The sequence below is a fragment of the Camelus ferus genome, chromosome 10, assembly GCF_009834535.1.
Source record: "Camelus ferus isolate YT-003-E chromosome 10, BCGSAC_Cfer_1.0, whole genome shotgun sequence".
Classification (NCBI taxonomy): domain Eukaryota; kingdom Metazoa; phylum Chordata; class Mammalia; order Artiodactyla; family Camelidae; genus Camelus; species Camelus ferus.
In genome coordinates, this window is record NC_045705.1 from 4636357 (window position 1) to 4657581 (window position 21225).

Consider the following 21225-nt stretch of genomic DNA (forward strand, 5'->3'; position numbering starts at 1 on the left):
ACAGTATTTTTCTTTTTCTTTCTGGCTTATTTCACTTAGAATGACATTCTCCAGGGACATCCATGTTGCTCCAAATGGCATTATGTTGTCATTTGTATGGCTGAGTAGTCCATTGTATAAATATGCCACAACTTCTTTATCTAGTCATCTGTTGATATACGTTTAGGTTGTTTCCATGTCTTGGTTATTGTAAATAGTGATGCTATGAACATTGGGGTGCAGGTGTCATTTTGAAGTAGGGTTTCTTCTGGATATATGCCCAGGAGTGGGATTGCTGGGTTATATGGTAAGTCTAATTTTAGTCTTTTGAGGAATCTCCATACTATTTTCCACAATGGCTGCACCAAACTGCATTCCCACCAACAGTGTAGGAAGGTTACCTTTTCTCCACAAGGGGCAGATTTTCTAATTTACCCTTCAGTGTATCTCTAAGGGCAAAGACTATGTCATGCATAATAGTCACTGAATTAAACCCAGTAAAGAAAATACTATTTAACAAGTTACAGATAAGGATAAACTATGAAACTCTTCTATAATCTTTAATTCTAAAAGTCCAACCAAAGTCTTGAAGGAAAAAAAGACTTCGATATTGGCTAATAATAAACATTAACTATTGTCCCTCATTAAAATACATTTTCAGTGCTTTGAAATCAAGGAAACACAAATTTTAAGTAAATTTTATTCCTGAAAGAGTATTCTTTGAAACTCAATGTCCAGGATAGCTAAACACACCTCTATTATGTCGAGTCTCCTGCAGATAGCAATGATAAACTCCACACAAAAACAAAACAAAAATAAAACAAATAAGCAAAACAAACAAACAAACAAACAAAAACTTGAAGGTACTGAAGAGTGATCAAAAGAAAGAAGGAAATCAGCATGTAGACAAAGGGGAAGAGAAATGATAATGGTGAGTTTCCTGTTTTAATGACGTTTAACCTGAGGGTGGAGACAGTCAGTGCCTAGTGGGGTTACTAAAACTGTTATTGAAAACCCATAGATAGGCCTTATAGACTGAAGAACTAGAAAAAGGAATTTAAGGAACTACAGCGACTGTTTTATTATTACCCCCCCAATAATTCAAAAGTTTTTAAAAAGAAAAGAAACTACAGCAACCGGATAGTGAAGGAAGAATTCTGAAAAAGAGATAAACACAAAAGACCCTCAATAGCCAAAGTGATCTTAAGACAGGTGAACACATCACACTTCCGGATTTCATATTTCATAACCATATTACAAAGTATAGTCCTCAAAACAGTATGGTGCCAGCAGAAAAACAGACACCTAGACCAGTGGAACAGAAGAGGGAGCCCAGAAATAAACCAGTTCTCATGGATGACTTGGAGGGGTTCAAGACTTCAGTTAAGGCAGTAACTGCAGATATGGTGGAAATAGTGGGAGAATTAGAATCACAAATGGAGCCTGAAGATGTGACTGTTGCTGCAATCTCATGGCACAACTTGGACAAATGAGGATTTGCTTCTTACGTGTGAGTAAAGAAAGTGATTTCTTGAGATGGAATCTACTCCTCGTGAAGATGCTGTAGAGACTGTTGAAATCAAACAGCACTGCATGCCCCAGAGAAATGGTTCATGAAAGGAAGAGTCAATCGGTGCAGAAAACTTTGTTGTTTTCATATTTTTAGAGATCGCCACAGCACCCCAGCCTTCAGCAACCACCACTGTGATCAGTCAGTCTCCCTCAACACCAAGGAGAGATCCTCTACCAGCAAAAGGTTTATAACTCACTGAAGGCTCAGCTGACAGCACTTTTTTTAGCAATAAGGTATTTTTAAATTAATGTATGTGCACTGTTTAGACACAATGCTATTGCACATTTAATAGGCTACAGTATAGTGTAAATATACCTTTTATATTTACTGGGCAAAAAAATTGTGTGACTTACTTCATTGCAGTATTCACTTTATCGTGGTGGTCTGGAACACAACCTGTAATATCTCCGAGGTATACCTGTGTTTTGCAGATAATATCCAGGGTTTTTAGTTATACTTGGTGAAAGCAAATGTACATTTGCTTCACTTTTGTTGGAGCTGAAGTCTGCAAATTTTCTAATTCATATTTTGAATAAATAGTGCATTAACATGATCAAAGTCCAACAAAGTGTAACAAAATATTTAGTAAAAAAAAAAAAAAAAATCTCTTTTTCTTCCTCTTCTGCCCTATTTCTACTCTGCCTCTGCCTATAGTGTCCTTTTTATCCCTTCAGAGTTTCCTCATATGTATATGAGGAAATGATAAATACAGATTTTTTTACCCTGCTTTTTTACAAAAAAGGTGGCCTAATATATACACTGTCCTGATCCTTTTATCTCTCACTCCATTTTCCCATATATTTTAGAAAGCTTTCTTTATCAAGGACATAAAGTGCTTCCTTGTTCTTTTTTTTTTTCTTCATCATTTCATAGATTTCTACGGTATTAGTGGAAGACTGTTTTAATGATATTTTCTAAATCATGTCGGTAAATTGTGAATTTCCACAGAAGTCTTAAAATCTTTTTTATAACATATAATCTATCCGTGTTTATTCTTAGTTAAACTCTCAGATGTTTGGGAAAGTTGGAGCCAGCATGAGTGTTCTTCCTTCTAGAATTGTTTACACGTAATATGTTTATTTTGCAGATAAAGAACAGTTGTCATATTCCTTTTTTGTATATTGTGTTTTCCAGATGATCGCAGGGATTCCATGATTCTGACATCTTAGGAGAAAAAGAAAACATGCCAAGTCTAATTATGGGAATTACAGAAGTGTTGGTGTTTTTAATTGAAAGAAAGAACTATGCAAGAAGGTTTGGGTGTTCTCTTTCTACTTTCGGAAGAACGCCAGTAAACGTCAGCTTTCCCTAGACTGTCTTCTCTGTTCCAAGGACATGTCTCATGGAACCTGCAGTCAAGTGCAGTCCGTTTAAACCAACGTTGTGATCTGTTGGAGGTTTCTGGCAAAAAAAAAAAGAATGTTTTACAACATTTGCCAACTCACAAGAATTAGTCCAACATAACCACTTGATAAGAAATTAGAAGCTTTTGTAATTATTAGAGAAATGCAAATCAAAACTACAATGAGGTATCACCTCACACCTGCCAGAATGGCCATCACTCAAAAGTCCACAAGTAAATGCTGGAGAGGGTGTGGAGAAAAGGGAAGCCCCCTACACTGTTGGTGGGAATGTAAATTGGTGCAGCCACTATGGAGGACAGTATGGAAGTTCCTTAAGAAAACTAAAAATAGAGCTACCGTATGATCCAGGAATCCCACACCTGGGCATGTATCCAGCGAGAACTCTAATTTGAAAAGACATATGCACCCCAATGTTCATAGCAGCACTATTTACAATAGCCAAGACATGGAAACAGCCTAAATGCTCACAGGCTGATGAATGCATAAAGAAGATGTGTACACACACACACACACACACACACACACACACACACACACACAATGGAATATTACTCAGCCATAAAAAGAATGAAATAGTGCCATTTGTGGCAACATAGATGGACCTAGAGATTATCATACTAAGTGAAGTAAGTCAGACAGAGAAAGAAAATATATGGTATCACTTATATGAGGTATTTTAAAAAGTGATGCAAATTCTATTTACAAACCAAAAAAGACTCACAGACATAGAAAACAAACTATGGTTAGTTACCAAAGGGGAGGGGGAGGGAGAAATTAGGAGTTTGGGATTAACAGCTATACATTACTATATATAAAATAGATAAACAACAAGGACCTACTGTATAGCACAGGGAACTATATTCAATTTCTTGTAATAACATGTAATGGAAAATAATTTGAAAAGAAAAAATATATATGTATGTATATGTACAACTGAATTTGCTGTAAGCATGAAACTAACATTGTAAGTCAACTACATTTCAATACAAAATAAAATTAAAAAAGAAAATAATAAAAAAGATAACAAACAAAAAAGAAATTAGAAGCTTTTGTTTGAAACATAGGAAAAGCAGTTTACTTGCTACACATCAGCAAACTGCAAAGAGGGAAACAAAAAGAGGTTTCAAGAGTTATTTTTTTAGAGAGGAGCTCTTTTTCTAGGTTTCTTGGCAGCATTCTCACAGCCTTTACTGTGATTTCTTCCTGTGAGTCTTACCCCCTGATGTGAGAAGGGAAAGAATAAAGATTGTGACTTTTCCTTCTGTTTCTACAGTCACCATCAGGAGTTAATGGCAAAACTGGACGTGGCTGAATCAGAGTATAAGAATTTGGTTTATTTTCATGCAGTCATATTGGTAGGTCAAATGGTCGGTCGAGGGTATGGAGCAAAGTAACCATCAATACGCATTGCTAAATAAATGATGTCCAGGAAATTAAGCAAGCTGCTTTGAGAGTATCAGCTTTTTTGATCTTAACTGGCTCACGACACTTGTAGCTGACATATTCTTTTTTTCACATTTTGTTTTCATTAGTGAACTCAAGATTTTTGCTGAGGGAAGGTGATCCTAGCCCCAACTCAGGATAAATTCTCATTAGCTCAAGCCACTCCTTGCCAGTGTTAGTCCTAGTGATAGGCATGTGATAGAATTTTGGCCAGTGAAATATAAGAGTATGATGATGATGATTATTATTTTTTTTGCAAATGGTTTCCTCACATAAAAAGAAATCCTTAGGAAGAAATAGGCTTTTCTCCTCCTGGAAACATGCCAGCTATTTTGTCTGATCTTGACTGAGGACAAAGCCAATTCTCTGAGGATGGCAGAGTGGCATACAGGAAGAATTCAAGATCTTGATAATGTCATCAAGTTTAGAAATGACCAACTCTGGAGACCTGTTATATTTTATTTATGTGACAAAATGAATTCTCTACAGTTTTAAAGTTATTGTTAAGCTTCTTTTACTTGCAACCCAAAGCATCCTAACTGATACAGTACCTTAATGTGCTACATTTTTTTCAAAAAGGAGTGGTGATAATTCAATTGTGGAAGTGCACATATTCAAACACACATGGGCCATGCAGCTTAGAACAAATGGCAGTTGGAGGATAAGTTTCCATTTGATAATTCCATTTCTTCTCTGAAGAAACATGGATTTTGAACTAATGTAGAATTATTTGATAAATACAGCGTTACAATTTCAGAAGTTATTTATAGATCTGAAGAATGAAAGACACTATTACATTATTCTGCAATCCCCTGGATGTTTCTGAATTACCATGCATCTTTCCAAACAGCATAACTTACTTCCAAGAGAATCCGAAAGAGGTGAAGGAGATCTCAGTTTATCAAGAAGAGATAGTTTTCACATAATTTTTGGACGAAGTTAATGAGTCCTTAGGTTACACTGGCATTTCTGACTATGTGCTAAAACACTGAGATATGTTTGAACTAATTTACTCTCTGAAAGTGTATTTTCTTGTGAATTTACAGAACTCAAAATTGAGTGCTATTTCTACAGATGTGAATTTGAATCCAGAACTGAGTTCTGACCCATGAACATTTCTGTAGTTCTCCAGAAGAGTTCAGTTCAGTCTGCTAAACATCACCATTCTTACCAATTAACCACAGTTGATCAAGGACTAACACTAGACCTATAGACCTTTCTATGAAGTCTTCCTTATTGAAATTACAATATATTACTTTTATGTCAGTATACCTTTTCAGCAGCCTTGGGAATTTCACAGCCGCTGTAATCAAAATATGATTTACCTCTATATGGGATTTCTTTGAAAAGCTAAAATTGAGGAATTAGCAATCAAGGCAGCCATGATATTAGACAGGCAATGAACATTTGCATATAGAGACAGAGATAGGAAAAATGCCTTAGTCATATTATTGGTTACAAAAGCAATGAAATTACAAGCATCTTATTGGCATTGTGGAGAAGTTTATAAAATTTCCTGGTAACGAAGAAATAATAAATAATTAATTTTAGTGTTTCCATTGCTAGTAATTGAATATAAAATAGAATCATTGATATTTTCTTTATTCAATGTGCTCTCTATATTAATTTATTTGAATGAATGTTGTTATATTTGCACGTCTATAAATCACTTTAACAAAATCAGTTATGATTTCAGTTTCCTTACCGCTGTTTTCTATCATTTTTTATCTTCTTCAAAATTGAGGTTTTCAGGAATCTGACTTGTCTACTTTGAAAATGTCTGCTGTATATTGACATTTTTGGGGGTACAGTTATTGTATTACGGCTAAAAAATCCATGTTTTTGAATAGCTTTAAAAATAAGAATTTTCATGAAGGATACATGTACACATATGTTCTACTTTTGAAAATTTGTATTCGTCCATGCCCAGGACTTTGCATACCATCTCTTAGCAAACGCCAGCTGTGATATTGTGATATAATAAGTACGTATTTGGTCTCTGTCCCTAGTTCCTGGCACAAAACTCCTAAAACCCTTGCCGTTTCCTGAATGATAGAGATGACAGGAGCATGTTTTGTTCTTTGATAATAAGTCCCTTTGAACCATACCTGACTTTATGCTAATGAGGTGATGAAGGATGCAGGTTGGTTGCCAGAGGAACCAACCCTGTGAGTGGAAGACTAGAACTTCAGCCCCATCCCCTGAGTTACCAACAGGCAGTGATTTAATTAATCATACCTACATTACAGAAACTCCCTAAGAACCCTAAATGAAGAAGTATGGAAACCTCCCACATGCCAGGAGGGTGGTGCACCCCAAAGTCCATGAGGACAAACGTTCCTGTACCCAGGACCCCTCTGGACCTTTTCCCATGTGCCTTTTCATATGGCTGTTCATTTGTATCCTTTATAATAAATCAGTAATAGTAAATAAACTGGTAATTAGTAAAGTGTTTCCCTGAGTTCTGTGAGCCATTATAGGAAATTATTGAACCTGAGGAGGGGGTCATAGCCAAGTCAGATAGCAGTGTGGGTAACCTGGGGGACCGAGTTCTTGCAATTAGTGTTTGAAGAGGAGAATATTTTGTGAAACTGAGCCCTAACTTGTCTGCACCAACTCTGGGGCGTGTCAGAATGAAATAAATTATGGATAATCCAGCTGGTGTCCACAGAGAACTGGAGAATCACTTGGTGTGGAAAACCCACACGTTTGGCATCAGCAGTGTTGTGAGCAGAAAACCAATGAGATGTATATCTCCATATATTATATTACATATATTACCTATATCTGAATATCCTATTGGTACTACAAATATAATATTTCTGTAGTCAAAACTTATCATTTGCATTCCTGAAGACCACTCCTCTATCTGATTTTTCTATCTTTTCAGCATCCTTCTCATAGTGTCTCAGGTTTGAAACCTCAGAGCCATTTTTGATTTCACTTTGCCTCCTGTCTAATCTGCTGCCAAAATGCATTTTCTGCTTCAGGTGCTATTTGAAATCAATCAAACACCAAGCGTTTCTTAAGCCCCTCCATATACTCAATACTTTGCGGGCTATAATGGGGGACACACAAGAAGCATTACATTTGACGCAACACAAGAACAGATCACACCCAGGGGGTCTCCTCAACTGCCTTATCTGCCAGAATGAGGAATGCCAACACTAACTTGTTCAGCAAGTAGTCACTGTGTGCAGAGATATGACACCAATTCTATTCAGTAGTGTTCATGAATTAGGTGCCTAATTTGTAGGAGGAAGCTGTTGCAAGAATCCCAGCACTTTGAAAATGTATCCGAAGTGGAATGACAAGAAATCGCAGAACAAAATAACCCCCCCACCCACCCCAGGCTGATCCATTATTACATGAGGTATGAACTCATTTCACAGAGTTTAGATGTTAGATTGGGAGCCTTCTTTGCGCCACCTGAGAAGACAGTCATGTGTGTGGGTGTGAGTGTTCTCTCTCCCCTGCCCTGCCACTCCCCTGAGAAAGCTTGGATTGGGTAGATGGACTGTCTTAATTTTGGCATCCAGTATCTGTTAGGGACCACTACTTCTAAACTATTGTAACAGAAAACAACAAATCTGACTCCATATTAGATCTGCTCCTTTGGCTTTAACCCTTTGCTCTGTTTCCTGGGCTGGTTCTGCACCTTTTGTGAAAGAATGCTGCCTAGAGCCTGAAATAGACAGGAGAGCCTGTTCTCAAGGCTCTGACCTTTAAGGGTATTAACAATTTTCCATTCATATAAAGATAGAAAGTTGCAGAAGAGAAAATAACATCCGTTTTGTTGGAGGTTTACGGGGACACCATGACCTGGCCCACGTGGACGGCTGCAAGAACAAAGGATCCTTACAGCAAGAGGTTTGCAACAACCATCCACACTCCTTCCCTTTTTAGAAGAAAAGGCGCAGGAACAAGGATTCTCACACCAAGACGTTTGCAACAAGCACACCCCCTCCCTTTTATAGTATAAAAGAAGCCTGAATTCTGACTTGGGGAAGATGGTTCTCCAGGACATTCGTCTTCCATCTTCTCAGCCTTCTGGCTTTCCGAATAAAGTAGTTATTCCTTGCCCCAGCACCTCGTCTCCTGATTAATTGGCCTGTTGTGCGGCGAGCAGAATGAGTTTGGACTCAGTAACACTACTACTCACCAAATCTCTTTTCAAATTAATTTTTGGTGTTCTTACCAATGACTTAGGCCATTAACCACTAGCCTTCACAGATGATCAGAATTCAGGGTGATGATGACTAGGACAGAGATACCCGGTGAGATTCATGGGGTTACGTAGGACCAGCATTTCCCTTCTGAGGCTCTGGGACGGAGCGGAGTGGGGGTCAGTTTGGATGTGGTAGAGGAGATAACACCTGAACTGACTCTTACAGAACGAGTGTGAATCACCCAGTGGAAAGGCATTAGAAAGAGAAATTTCGGTAGAGAATGTAGAACATGTGAAGGCTTGAAGGTACGAGAGAGCATGGCACCTTCAGGGAGCTGTAAATTAAGACATGGAGTGTGGTATAACAAGTGGGGGCAGAGGGGGAGAGTAAAGGGGACTGGACTGAGCTGGGAGTCACAGGCCAGAACATGAAGTTCCTGATACGCATGTTGGAGAGTTCACGAGGTGACTAAATACACGCATAGGGCAGACTTTTAAATAATGGATTATTAGAGGACAAGACAAGAAGCAGGAGTGCAAGTGTGCAATTAGGAGGCTGTTGCAATATTCCAAGCAAGAACAGTGCTGTAACTTAGGGTACAAATGGCCGATGAAAGGGCCCTGCCCGATTTAGCATGGCTGGATTTTCAGAGGGGCAATTAAGGAAATGGATGAGGCAAAGCCCCTGGATTTGATGGCCACTGGAGGGTGTCAAGAGAGCGACCTCAGTGAGGGGCGGGAGGCTGCAAGCCAAATTATAAGGGCTTCAAGGAGTGAGGAGGAGTGAGGAAGTGGAAAACTCTGGTTTAGGCCAGTTTTATTTTTAGACTTTTGGCAGGGAGAGGAAGGTGAAACATGGTGGCTGGTGAAGGAACAACAGGATAAAGGGAAGTTTTGTAATGAGTTTTAAAAATTGTAAATGAGATCTAAGCATGTTGGTAGACTGAGAAGAAGTAGTAAGGGAGAGATTGGAGACCAGAGAGGAATTAGAACAATTAAAGAATGAAGGGCTCAGAAGGCTCGCTAGAAAAAGATAGAGATAATTAAAAAAAAATGTCGAGTTTGATTTTGGAAACAATGACTATGAATGAGTCCTTTTCTCTAAGACAGGAGGGAAGGAAAAGTTCGTATGAGAAAGATAAAAGGAACTTGATATGGAAAGGAGACAGCAAGTGCAGAAGAGCTTGGAGGTGGAGTCCCAGCAGCTCGTGAGGACAGTACCTGCCTCCCGGAGACACACTTACCGCTCATGGCAATGGTTTGGCTTAGCGGTGGTGGGGAGAAGGCTGGGAGTCAGTGAGCGACAACCGACAGCGTCATGGAACGTGAGCGAGCACTCCTTCGGGGTCAGTTACCGGGAATTCATAGAAGACCTTTGAGCGTGATTCCGAAAATCTTTCTCAGGGCTCAGCTGCCTGCTTGAAAGAAAAACTACGGGAGAGACCGCAAGAGCGATCTGACAGTAGCCTCCCTACCTCTCATTTCTCATGTCCAGCACCCACTCTGCGTGCTGTTTGGTTCTCAACTCGTCCGTGTTTTCCAAGTTTATCAGTAGCTATGTTTCAACACTGAGACACAGTGCTTACCAGCGGATACATTTGTGAAGGAAGTGGAGAAGCAAAGAGTAGCAGGTAAGCCAGACAGTGCTAGATAAGGCATCTCCTATATCCCGGCCACATCAACGTACTGGCTGTTTCCTGGATGGTAAACATTTGCTTTTTCCTGCCTTTACACAATCGCTCTGCCTCTCTACCAGAATTTCCTTCTTTTTACCATCTGAATGTAGTTAAGATCTACCTCAAATGCTCCCCTGGGAAGCCTTCTCTGGTCACTTCGCTGAGAATTGATGTCTCGTTCCTGAATGTCTCTGGTACTATGCACAACATTTGTGGATTTCATCATGTTTTATATGATTTCACTGATTGTTTGTGTGTCTACCAACCTCATTTCATTTGTAGGATCCTCAGACAGAGTAACCACGTTTTAAATTTCTTTGTATCTTAAACCAGAGACTGATGGATATAATAATTGCTCAATAATATTTATTTTAAAAATACAAAGTAAACAAAGGAGAGCTACCAAATGATATCTTTGAGATGCAGTGGCATACTGAAAGACCCTAAGCTTAAAGTTAGGCAGCCTTGAATTTAAACACAGCTTATAATCAGATCATAGTTCTGTGATTTCAGACTAACTAGTCAACCTCCCTGAAATTCCGTTCCCTTAACTATAAGATGGGGATAATAACTGCTTTACAGACTTGTTAGGAAAATTAGAAATGATGCAATCATCTAGCAGAAAGCCTGGCACATAGTAAATGCTCAATAAAAAGGCAGCAATTATTGTTATTATTTGCTTTACCATTTGTTCTTTTTTAATGTAATTTTTAAAATTGACCTATAGTCAGTTACAGTGTGTCGGTTTCTGGCATACAGCACAATGTCCCAGTTATCATTTGTTCTTTAGTTCTTAAAACTTAAGTAACGGAGTGGCAAAGACCCACATTTACACTATGTAGCTTAAATAGTAAGAAGAGGAAGCCAGCAACAAGCTATTGACACGCTGTAAACTGAACTGGAAGAAACCCGGGACATTCTGTTTATAGTCTGGTCTTGGATCCAGTGAGCAACTGACCACAGCTGCTGGATGGACAAATCACAAAGACGTCAGGTGCTCCCAACCCCACTGATCAGGGCAAGTGCTTATCCGGGGGTCTGCTCTCACCACTCAAAAATGGCTTCATGCACAGATGGTCTGGGCTTCACTTCATTTAGTTTGTATAGTTGACCACAGCCAATCTGTCACAGGGAATACTCCTGCCCTAACCAGATGGAAAGATCAGTTCACCAAGTATTGTCTCTTTTTCGTTTCTAACGACTCTAAGTACACAAAAGTAGTCTTTCTATTAAGCAAACATCTTTTATGCTAACAATAATGCTCACGGCTAAACCTGGAGGAATTCTTTGCTCAGGAGTTCTGGAATTAGCACACGTCTTGTTGGGTGAACAGCAGGGAACGAAGGTCTACCATCCAAAGTGAAAACTGGCCACAGTGCAAGAGCAACCGCTGGGGTAATTGGATGCGTGTATTCAGGGAACCACAGGGTTGCCAAGGAGACAGGCACTGTGATGAGCTGTTTAGAACAGAGTGAGTATTTTAGGAAGAGTAAAAAATACCCAATTCTATTTTGCCAGACATCATTTGTATATATCTTTCCATCCAGGGATGAAAGATTATATGTGAACAAGGATGTCAGTAACTCTTTCAACAAACACTTGTCTAAACTTGGCTAAGAAACCTAACATTGTCAAGGAAGTTGTTGCAAATGATGTGCTTCTCTTTGCTATTATCAAACATTCCTAAGCTGGCCAAGCCACGCTCTCCACAGAGTCACATTCTTGGAGGGGGTGCGGGTGGAGGTCTGTGTGCGGCAGGCTCTGGGGCTGGATGACTGGAGCTGGCAGTGATCACCTGGGTGAGAGAGCCGGTGCACGTGCTGATGGTGCTTCAGGCGCTTCCGGAAGGTCATCCTCTGGGCTCCCTGCCCCCAGGCTTGTGTCCTGACACTTCCTTTTGCACTTTCTCTGCCTCACTTATTCTCAGCTGCTGGCAGTGTCTGCAATAGGACAGGCTCCTGCTTCTCCCTGCAGCTCCTCTCTGGATGCTGCTTCCTCTGCTGGCACACACGTGCTGTGCTTCTCCTCCTCGGTAATTCTTTAGTTTTCCTTCAAGTCTCAGAAGTACACCGTGATGGGATGCCAGATCCATCTTTTTAAAGAAAGTTTTCTCTGAATACATCCTAACATACTTCCCCTCTGTTCTCTCATACCACTAGTGGAATGTGGAGACAGCTGGAGTCAGCAGGACAGTTGACCGTTCTACACATTAGCCACAACATAAAGAACCTTCACACCGTGATAAGTTGTCATGACACAGAGTCACAAGTTAATATTGGGTGTCAGTATCCTCGGGTATTTCCCCAAACATGGCACATGTCACATTACACGCAATGGTCACTTGCTTCCTTGTCTGCCTCCCATTTATCCCAAACTCCTCAGAGTCAGATGCCGAATCTTGTCCTTAGTTAAATTCTCAGTGTCCAGCCAGTTACTTGGGACATAGGTGATCAATAATTGTTTAACAGATGAATGAATAAACAAATAAATGTACTCCCCAACAGCCTAAGAATACCAGAAATGGACATGATGTAGAGGCTTGATGTTAAAGAAATCAGTCATCACAGAGGGGAAACAAAAAGATGTCGTGAAAATGTTTTACTTTGTAAAAATAATTTATTTTAAAAGAAACTTAATTTACACAAATTATTTAAGAACAGTATTAAGAATGTTTACGTACCCAGCCATTTGAGAGTAAATTGTTGATAAGATGCCTCATCAGCTCCAAATTCTTTATTGTGTATTAAAAAAAAAAACAATAAGGGCATTTTCCAATATAACACAATATAGAAAATCAGAAAATTAACTTTATAAATAAACTACAAGGATATATGGTGCAGCACAGGGAACATAGCTAGCATTTTATAACTTTGGAGTATAATATATAAAAATTTTGAATCACTATGTTGTACACTTGAAACTGATATAATGTTGTAAACCAATTATACTTCAATTTCAAAAACTGAAATTAAAACAGAAGAGAAAAGAAAATAAAGTGGATTACTGTCTAATCCTCAGGTCCTCTCCAAGCTTCACCAATTATGCCACAGTCCAGTCTAGTCCAGAATCACAGCAAGTCTCCTTGGTCTCCTTCAGTCTGCAGCAGCCTCTCAGTCTTTCCTTGGCTTCCATGACCTTGACATTTCCAAAGATACACAGGTTCAGTTTTTTGTTTTTTGTTTTTTTTAAGAATATCCTTCATTCTGGGTATGTCAGATATTTATTTTTGTGTGTGTGATTATGTTAAGATTAGGTTGGATTGGCAGGAATATCACAGAAATGATACTGAATTTAAAAAAATGTTCTCATTGAAGTACAGTTGATTTACAATGTTGTGTTAGTTTCAGGGGTACAGCAAAGTGACTCAGTTTTACATATATATATATATTCAGATTCTTTTCCATTATAAGTTATTGTAAGATGTTGAATATAGTTCCCTGTGCTGCATGGGAAGCCTTTATTGTTTATATATTGTATATATAGTTGTGTGTGTCTGTTAATCCCAAACTCCTAATTTATGTCCTTTCCCCTTTGATAACCATTAGTTTGTTTTCTATGTCTGTGAGTCTATTTCTGTTTTGTAAATAAGTTCATTTTTTTTTAGATTATACATATAAATGATGTCACATGATATTTGTCTTTGTCTGACTAACTTAGTATGATCACCTCTAGGTCCATCCATGTTGCTGCAAATACCATTATTTCACTCTTTTCTATGGTTGATTAATACCTCACTATATATACATATACACCACGTCCTCTATCCATTCATCTGTTGATGGACACATAGGCTGCTTCCTTGTCTTGGCTATTGTAAATAGTGCTACTATGAACACTGGGGTGCATGTATCTTTTCAAATTAGAGTTTCCTCCAAATATATGCCCAGGAGTAAGACTGCTAGATCATGTGATAAGTCTATTTTTAGTTTTTTAAGGAACCTGCATGTTGTTTTCCATAGTGGCTGCACCAATTTATATCCCTACCAGCAGTGTAGGAGGGTTTCCTTCTTCTCCACATCCTCTCCAGTATTTATTATTTGTACTTTTTGATGATGGCCATTCTGACTGGTGTGAGGGGATGTATCACTGTGGTTTTGATCTTCATTTCTCTAATAATTAGTGATGTTGAGCATCTTTCCATGTGGCTGTTTGCCATCTGTTGCTCTTCTTTGGAGAAATATCTGTTTAGGTCTTCTGATTATTTTTTGATTGGGTTGTGTGGTTTTGTTTTTTTTTTTTTTTTATTGAGCTATGAGCTATTTATACATTTTGGAAATTAATCCCTTGTCGGTCGCATCATTTTCAAAAAGTTCATGGTTTCTGCTTCTCTTTTGGATCATTCACTCTGCACCAACTCATTGCCCCAGGTCTCCACATAGTCATCCATGTGGACAACCAGGGGAGAGTCTGGTGCCACATCCGGAAAAGAGGCTCAGATAGTGAGGAATTGAGACCTCCAGCCAACCATCATAGTCAAGAACTATCTTCAGAATAAACCCTTCAGCTCCCAATGGCTGCACTGCTGGTCATCCACTTAACAACAATATCATGAGAATCCTTGAGCCAGAACCACCCAGGTAAGCTGCATCTGACTTTGTAACCCTCAGAAACTGAGAGATAAATTAATATGCATTGGTTTAAGCCACTAAGGTTTGGGATAATTTGTTATGTAGCAGTTGATAACAAATACATGTTAGTAGAGTGACTAAATCATCCTTTTTTGCCCTTAATTAAGGTTCCTGGCTTTAGCACTGTAAGTTTCATGTCTTGAGAAATCCCTCAGTCAGGGTAAATCAGGATAGTTGACTGTTCTACACATTAGCCACAATATAAAGTACCTTCACATGGTAATAAATTGTCATGACACAGAGTCACAAGTTCATGTGCACAGCAGAGAGCATCAGCTTAGTCAGCAGTGTAGTTAATATCATCTGTAAAATGAAATAATTAAAACGGATGATTTCTAAATTCCTTCCCAGCCCAAAATTAATCCTGTGACTTCAGCTTTTGGGTGGTGGTTATAAAAATGATTCCAAAACCTGGTAAGCTGAGGCTAACCAGTGAACTTTAATACTTAAGCTGCTTTACTGCAATACGGGGAATGTCTTGCATCATGGGCCCACAAAAAGTCTCTGAAACCAGGGGATTTTTAATCTAATTAAGCTGCCTGGCTGAAAAAGATTTAGGTCCTCATCTAAGCGTTTGAGCATTTTTTTTTCTCTCTCTAGTCCATGTGCGATTTTCCAAAAACACAAATTAATAGTCCCAATCACCTGTCATTTAAACAAAAGATTTTTTATTATTTTTATCCAAAGAGCAAATTATTACCTAGCCCAGCAGAAGTTTTGTGTGAAACTGCCCTCTGTGTGTGTGTGTGTGTGTGTGTGTGTGTGTGTGTGTGTGTGTGTGAGATAGAGATTCCCTGGACACTTTAATATTGAAAAAGAATCTTATTTTCCCCTAGAAATCCCAAGAACTTCAAGAATAGATAGTGGCTGAGGGTTCCATGGGGGAGCAGAGGGCACTAGTGGAATCTGGAGAATCTGAACATGGGCACAGTGGGCCTGGGAGGAGAAATATTGCGTGAGGGACAAAGAGGATGGGGAAACTTACAAGGGGGCTTGTGGCGGCATGATCAACACCAAAAGTGGACATGTAGGAGTCACTTGCTCTGCAGATGGCTATGTGGAGATGTGAGGCAAGGAGATGGTGGAGTGGTTCCCATCTAACATTCAACAGAGGTTCTGCAAAGCCTAGGGGAGCAGAGATAACCATCATAATAGCCAGGGAGATGCCAGAGTTCTCCCCAGTTTGGCTAGACCTTTAACTAGATTTCATGTTTGTATTGTGTCCTTTTGGGGTACTACATTGTACAGCAGACAAGGGCAGGCACAAAAGGATAAAAATGGATCTTCTGATGTGGTGGTTTTAAAACAGGTCAATAAATTCTCCAACACTACTCCATGCAAAAGGTGAAACCTAATTCCCTTCACCTTGGCTGTGGACTGTCCTTAGGACTGGTTTCTCATTGATCAAATATGGTGGAAGTGAGGATGTGTGACTTTTGAGATCATATTGTAATAGGCATTGAGGCTTTCTCCTTGCTCTCTCATGGAACACTTATTCTTTGAGTCATGAGGACTGTCAGGCAGCCTTACAGAGAGGTCCATATGGCAAGGAATTGAGCCTACCTGCCAAGAATCAGCAAGGAACAGAACTGAGGCATCTTGCCAACATCTGTGTGAATGAGCCACCTGGAAGCAGATCCTCCAGTTCCAATCAAGCCCTCAGATGACAGCAGCTCCACTGCCACCTTGACCACAACATGATGGGAAGACTGGAGGCAGAACCACACAGCTAAGCAACTCTCGACTTCCTGACCCAAAAACTATGAAATAATACGTGCTCATAGTTTTTAAAAAGCACTAAATTTTAGAGGAATTTGTTATGCAGCAATAGGTAATTAGTGTATCTGCCAATCTAAAGATGGAATCTTAGGCTTGTTTTAATAAAATTTGGTGAAATAAAAGAATATGACTCTATTTACCCTCTGGGTAGTATATCATGCGGACCAACAACAACAGGGGCACCAAATATAATAGAAAATGATAACATACACCCCAGCTTATGGGCTCTGTAGGCCACCAGGACCTTTCTAACCATTTCCTCTTCTGCCCTGCTCCATGGTTTTTGGGAGTCTGGCCTTGGGAAACTCGCATTCTGATGATGGTAAGCCCTAGAAATGTCATGTGGTTTCAGGACCTGGGACTATATTTAGTTATGCCAAGCCGATATAAAAGAGCTAGCTAGTCTGGAGACAAGAAGGAAGAATGGAGCTGAGAGAATGAGAAAAGAGATTATTTGCCTCCTTGAAGAGCGGGGAAGTATCTACTTGAAGTCCTTAGTTTGCAGGAGGACCCACTGTATTTTCTGCACTTGGGTTCTGTGCGATTCCACTGTATCCTTCCAATTGCTCTATTTATATTTGAGCTAATTTGAATAGTTTCATCTTTGCAACCAAATGATCTCTGTAAGACAGCATTGCAGGCCATGTTGCTGATCCCTTGTGTTGGCTCTATAAGAGCATGTGGGGAACAGAAGAAATTGCCTTTGGGGTCACATTTTCAGCAAAGCTAGTTCTTACAACACAAAACTGGACAACATGGAACTATTCTTATAGAAAGAACTATTTTTATAGTAAACCATTCCTGTAGGGATATAAGTCCAAGGTGAAGAATAGTCATTCATAACTGAGTTAAAAAAAATAGAAATATGCTTCTTTCTTGAGTAAAATGTGTTCTAAGCAATCTTAAGTTCTGAGGAAAATGAATTATTTCAACCAAAAATGATTTTAAAACCAGATGAGCTATTTCTGAACAATCAAAATGTCTCTGGGGTTTCTCATCGAAATTTCAACCAACGTTTGAGACATGATAATATGAAGTATAACAATTTCAGGCCTTTATTACAATTAAAAATAAATAAAATGCAAGAAAATAACAAAGACTGTCAACTGCCTCAGGCCCAGAATTAAAAGCTCGTGAATATTTTCCCTAAGAACTGACAGCCCTCTGAGCTGTGCCGCAGTGATTCCTCATTGTTAGGTGAGGAAATGCCATTTTGCAAATGCGAAGTGTGTTAGACAGACATTCACTGGCAATCTTCCAGAAACAAGTACCCTTATGTGGTGGAAATTCAACACAGCTAAGATTACTGTTTAAAAATAAAGAGTCATTGCAAGGTGAAAAGACTTGTCTGTACCACACACATTCCAATACATGCTGTAGATTTCTCAAAGGTTTTGTTTGCTGGTTCAATCATGACCTGATTCAGGCTCCTGGGAATTCCCCGTTGGCAGCTTCAATTGCAAAATTTAATTTTAGTTCAGAGATGATTTAAATAAAAACTGTTCAGGTTGTTAGCACTGTGAATACACAGAAAGAGAAACACACACACACACATTTACACGATTCCAATAGGAAGACATGGCTGCACTTCAGGTAAAGTTTAGTTAATAATTTTTCTGCTTAAAATTCCTTTTGCTAACAATTCAAAATAATGTCACCAGTCAATTTAAAAAAAAATATCTGAGATGGAGATTTTAGAGATCGGAGCAGGGATGGGGAGCAAATATCATTCAATTAAACAATTTCTTTCTAAAAATGTTAAGAGATCTCATCAGAGGCTCTAAATGAAGCAGTCTGGTGTCTGTCCAGGATGCCCGGGCCCACTTAGAATGCTGAGTAGAGACATTAGCTTTGCACTTTTGGAGGTCTGGGTGGGATGCAAGAACACAGTGGCATTTGGGGTTTGGCAAAACCTCTCAAATTATTTTTCAAACACTTTTGGTTTGGCAGAGGCAGATTTGATTTTGCCAAATGCCTTTTTTTCTTACTTTGGAACTCAAGTGTACTTCAAGGAAAATTTAATCCATATGCTTCTGATTTACTTATTCTTAAGTCATCAAATTATTGTCTTGAAACAATGGATTAATGCTCAAGAAAGTCTTTGGAACCCTTTGGTGAAATTATTGTAAACCCTCTCTGCACTCCATTCCAATTCCTTTGCCCTGAACGTCAGTGCATGTGATGCCAGCGTTAAATTCAGCCACAATTTTGGAAACTTTACTTTTGTTTCCTAGTTAGAATCCTGTGAGCATGAGGTGTGTTGACCTACAATTAAAAAACTGCCAGTTATTTCTCCTGCCAAAAATGGATTTATTTGGGATCAGCAAAGAATTGCAATTTGGGGTCTGCAACCATGGCCAGTCATGTGCAAGCCCCTGCATGGCAAGGGCAGGAGAATGCTTTCATTTAGGTGAAAACAAAGTCGGGGAGGGTTCTAGTAAACAGAGGGTCCATGGCTATTCATTGACTGAGTCCTTGCCAGCAAAGAGGAGCCTTTCTTCTTCCTGTTGGATTCTGGGAGAGCTCCCCCTTCTGGCCACCCAAATATTTTAAATTGAGGCTTCTGTTTGTTTTTTATAGTGGGTCTAAGATTAGCCAAAAATATAGCCTATTGTTACTGGATAACGTAATTACAGGATTATACAATTTTGGAGTTCAATCTTTTCCTTGGTGCAACATTCCTTTTTCCATCCTTCTGAGCAATCACCCACTCTCCATAGCAACACACAGCAGGAAATAGTCCCTTTCCAGTCCTGGATAACTCTTAAATGTAGGGTTTTTTTTTTTTCTTAATTCATGATTAAAGTTCACAGTAGGTGATGTGGCTGTTATCCAGGGAGATTATGCAAAGGTGACCTGGGAAGTGTCGGCCGTCCTTGGCATCACTTCACTAGGCTGAGTCTAGACTCTTTGCTTGGGTGGGGTCCTAAAGTCACTGCAAATCCCATGTGTCGTGAGCGGATCTCATTGCTCCATCCAAACCTACCTTTTATTCCTGTCTTTTCTAACTCAAAGAATGGTACTGGATTCTCTCCTCTGAGCCGTCTTCAGGCAAAGCCTATCCCCTACCTTGTCTAGCAAGGGCACTCACTCATTCACTGAGCATTTATTGAGTGATACTCTGGTTAGCAAATGAAAAGGGCTGAAGCCAAAGAGAAAGGTGCAAGTCAAATGGATATTGAATGCTCGTGCCAAGTTCTGTTCTGTTCTGAGTTTAAATGGTGAAGTGCGACTGGTCAGAGCTCTGAGGGACAAGCGCTTCCCTGTGGTATCTGGCTAAGCAGAGGCAGGGCATGGCCACAGTAAGAAGCCGTCTGATAAGATCAGTGTTGAGAATGGTGACTGCACATCCTCAACTGACCCAGAGGCTTCTAGGGAACATGAAGAGAATACACTCATGATTTGACATAAAGCCAGTTGAAAGAGAGTGGTTATGGGAGATGGGGGGTAAGGAATGGAATAGTCCCTAAGGGGGCAGGAGGAGAGACGGTCAGGGTACAGGAAAGTGGGTTAGCCCTGAACACAAGGGCACCCCTTCCTTGGAGCTTGGGGGGGTGGAGAAGTCTGCGATGCTCTGATACCAACATATTGCAGTGTGGCTACGAATAGTTGAGGGCATACAAATCACACGGTTTTGATTTTTCTTAGTGTTATTAGGAGGCTGAATTAATCTAAGAGAAGGGAGCTTGAGAAGAGTGGTGAGGTTGGAAGTCTGAAGAAACTGTGGCTGGAGAGTTTTTTTCCACAATGGTGCTCACCTGGACGGTTGGGAGATTTTCTCCAGCCGTGTTCGGCAGGTGTAAGGGAGAGAAGATGGATGGTTTGTGTTGATCCAAGATTGAGAGTTTACGGAGCGACCAGGTGGAGAAGCTCGGCGGCTGGAATGATGAATGTGCTGGACGGATGTTTGAAGAGACAAACCACAGGGTTTGGGCAAAAAAGCGAGGAAGTGAAGCAACTTGGTATCTCCAAGAAACAGCGGGGCGAAGGAGTCAAGCAGGTTTCAGGGTATTTAAAGAATGAAGGGGGAGAGGGCGACATTTTGTGCGGTGTTTGAGGGGGCCTAGAGAATTTTATATCCAGTGAAATGAAGACTGCAGACACCCAGGAAAGGCTTGGGAGAGGGATAAAGAACAATGGAGACGAAAACCAAGACTGCAGAAGTACACAGCTGTGAGAGGGAAACAGCGAGGACCCCAGAGGTCTGCATTTTAAGTGGAGTTAAGGAGTTTTCGCAGGCGTAGGGTGGGTCAGTGAGGTCCACAGGTCCTCATGTCCAGGGGCAATGAAGGCTGAACTGCAGGTGCAGGGGCCCCAGGAGGCTGGCTGCGGCCCTCCCTCAGGGTTCTCGACAGAATGAAGTGAAGGAATGTTCGGTCCCCAAGAGGGGCATCGGGGATGCTGAAGGTGATGAGAATTCAGGGAGAGGCCGCGCTGCTCAGGGGGTTACTCCTCCTTCAAGCCTCAGCTCAAAGCGCGTCTCCTCCAACATGCTCCTTCTTACCTTCAAGTAATGAGCAAACTTTTGTTTTTGTGGCATGTTTTTTTTAATTTTTTTACTTTCCCATTTACAAACTCAGGAAGCCGTTCTGAGAAAGGGAAGGAGGAGGCTGCC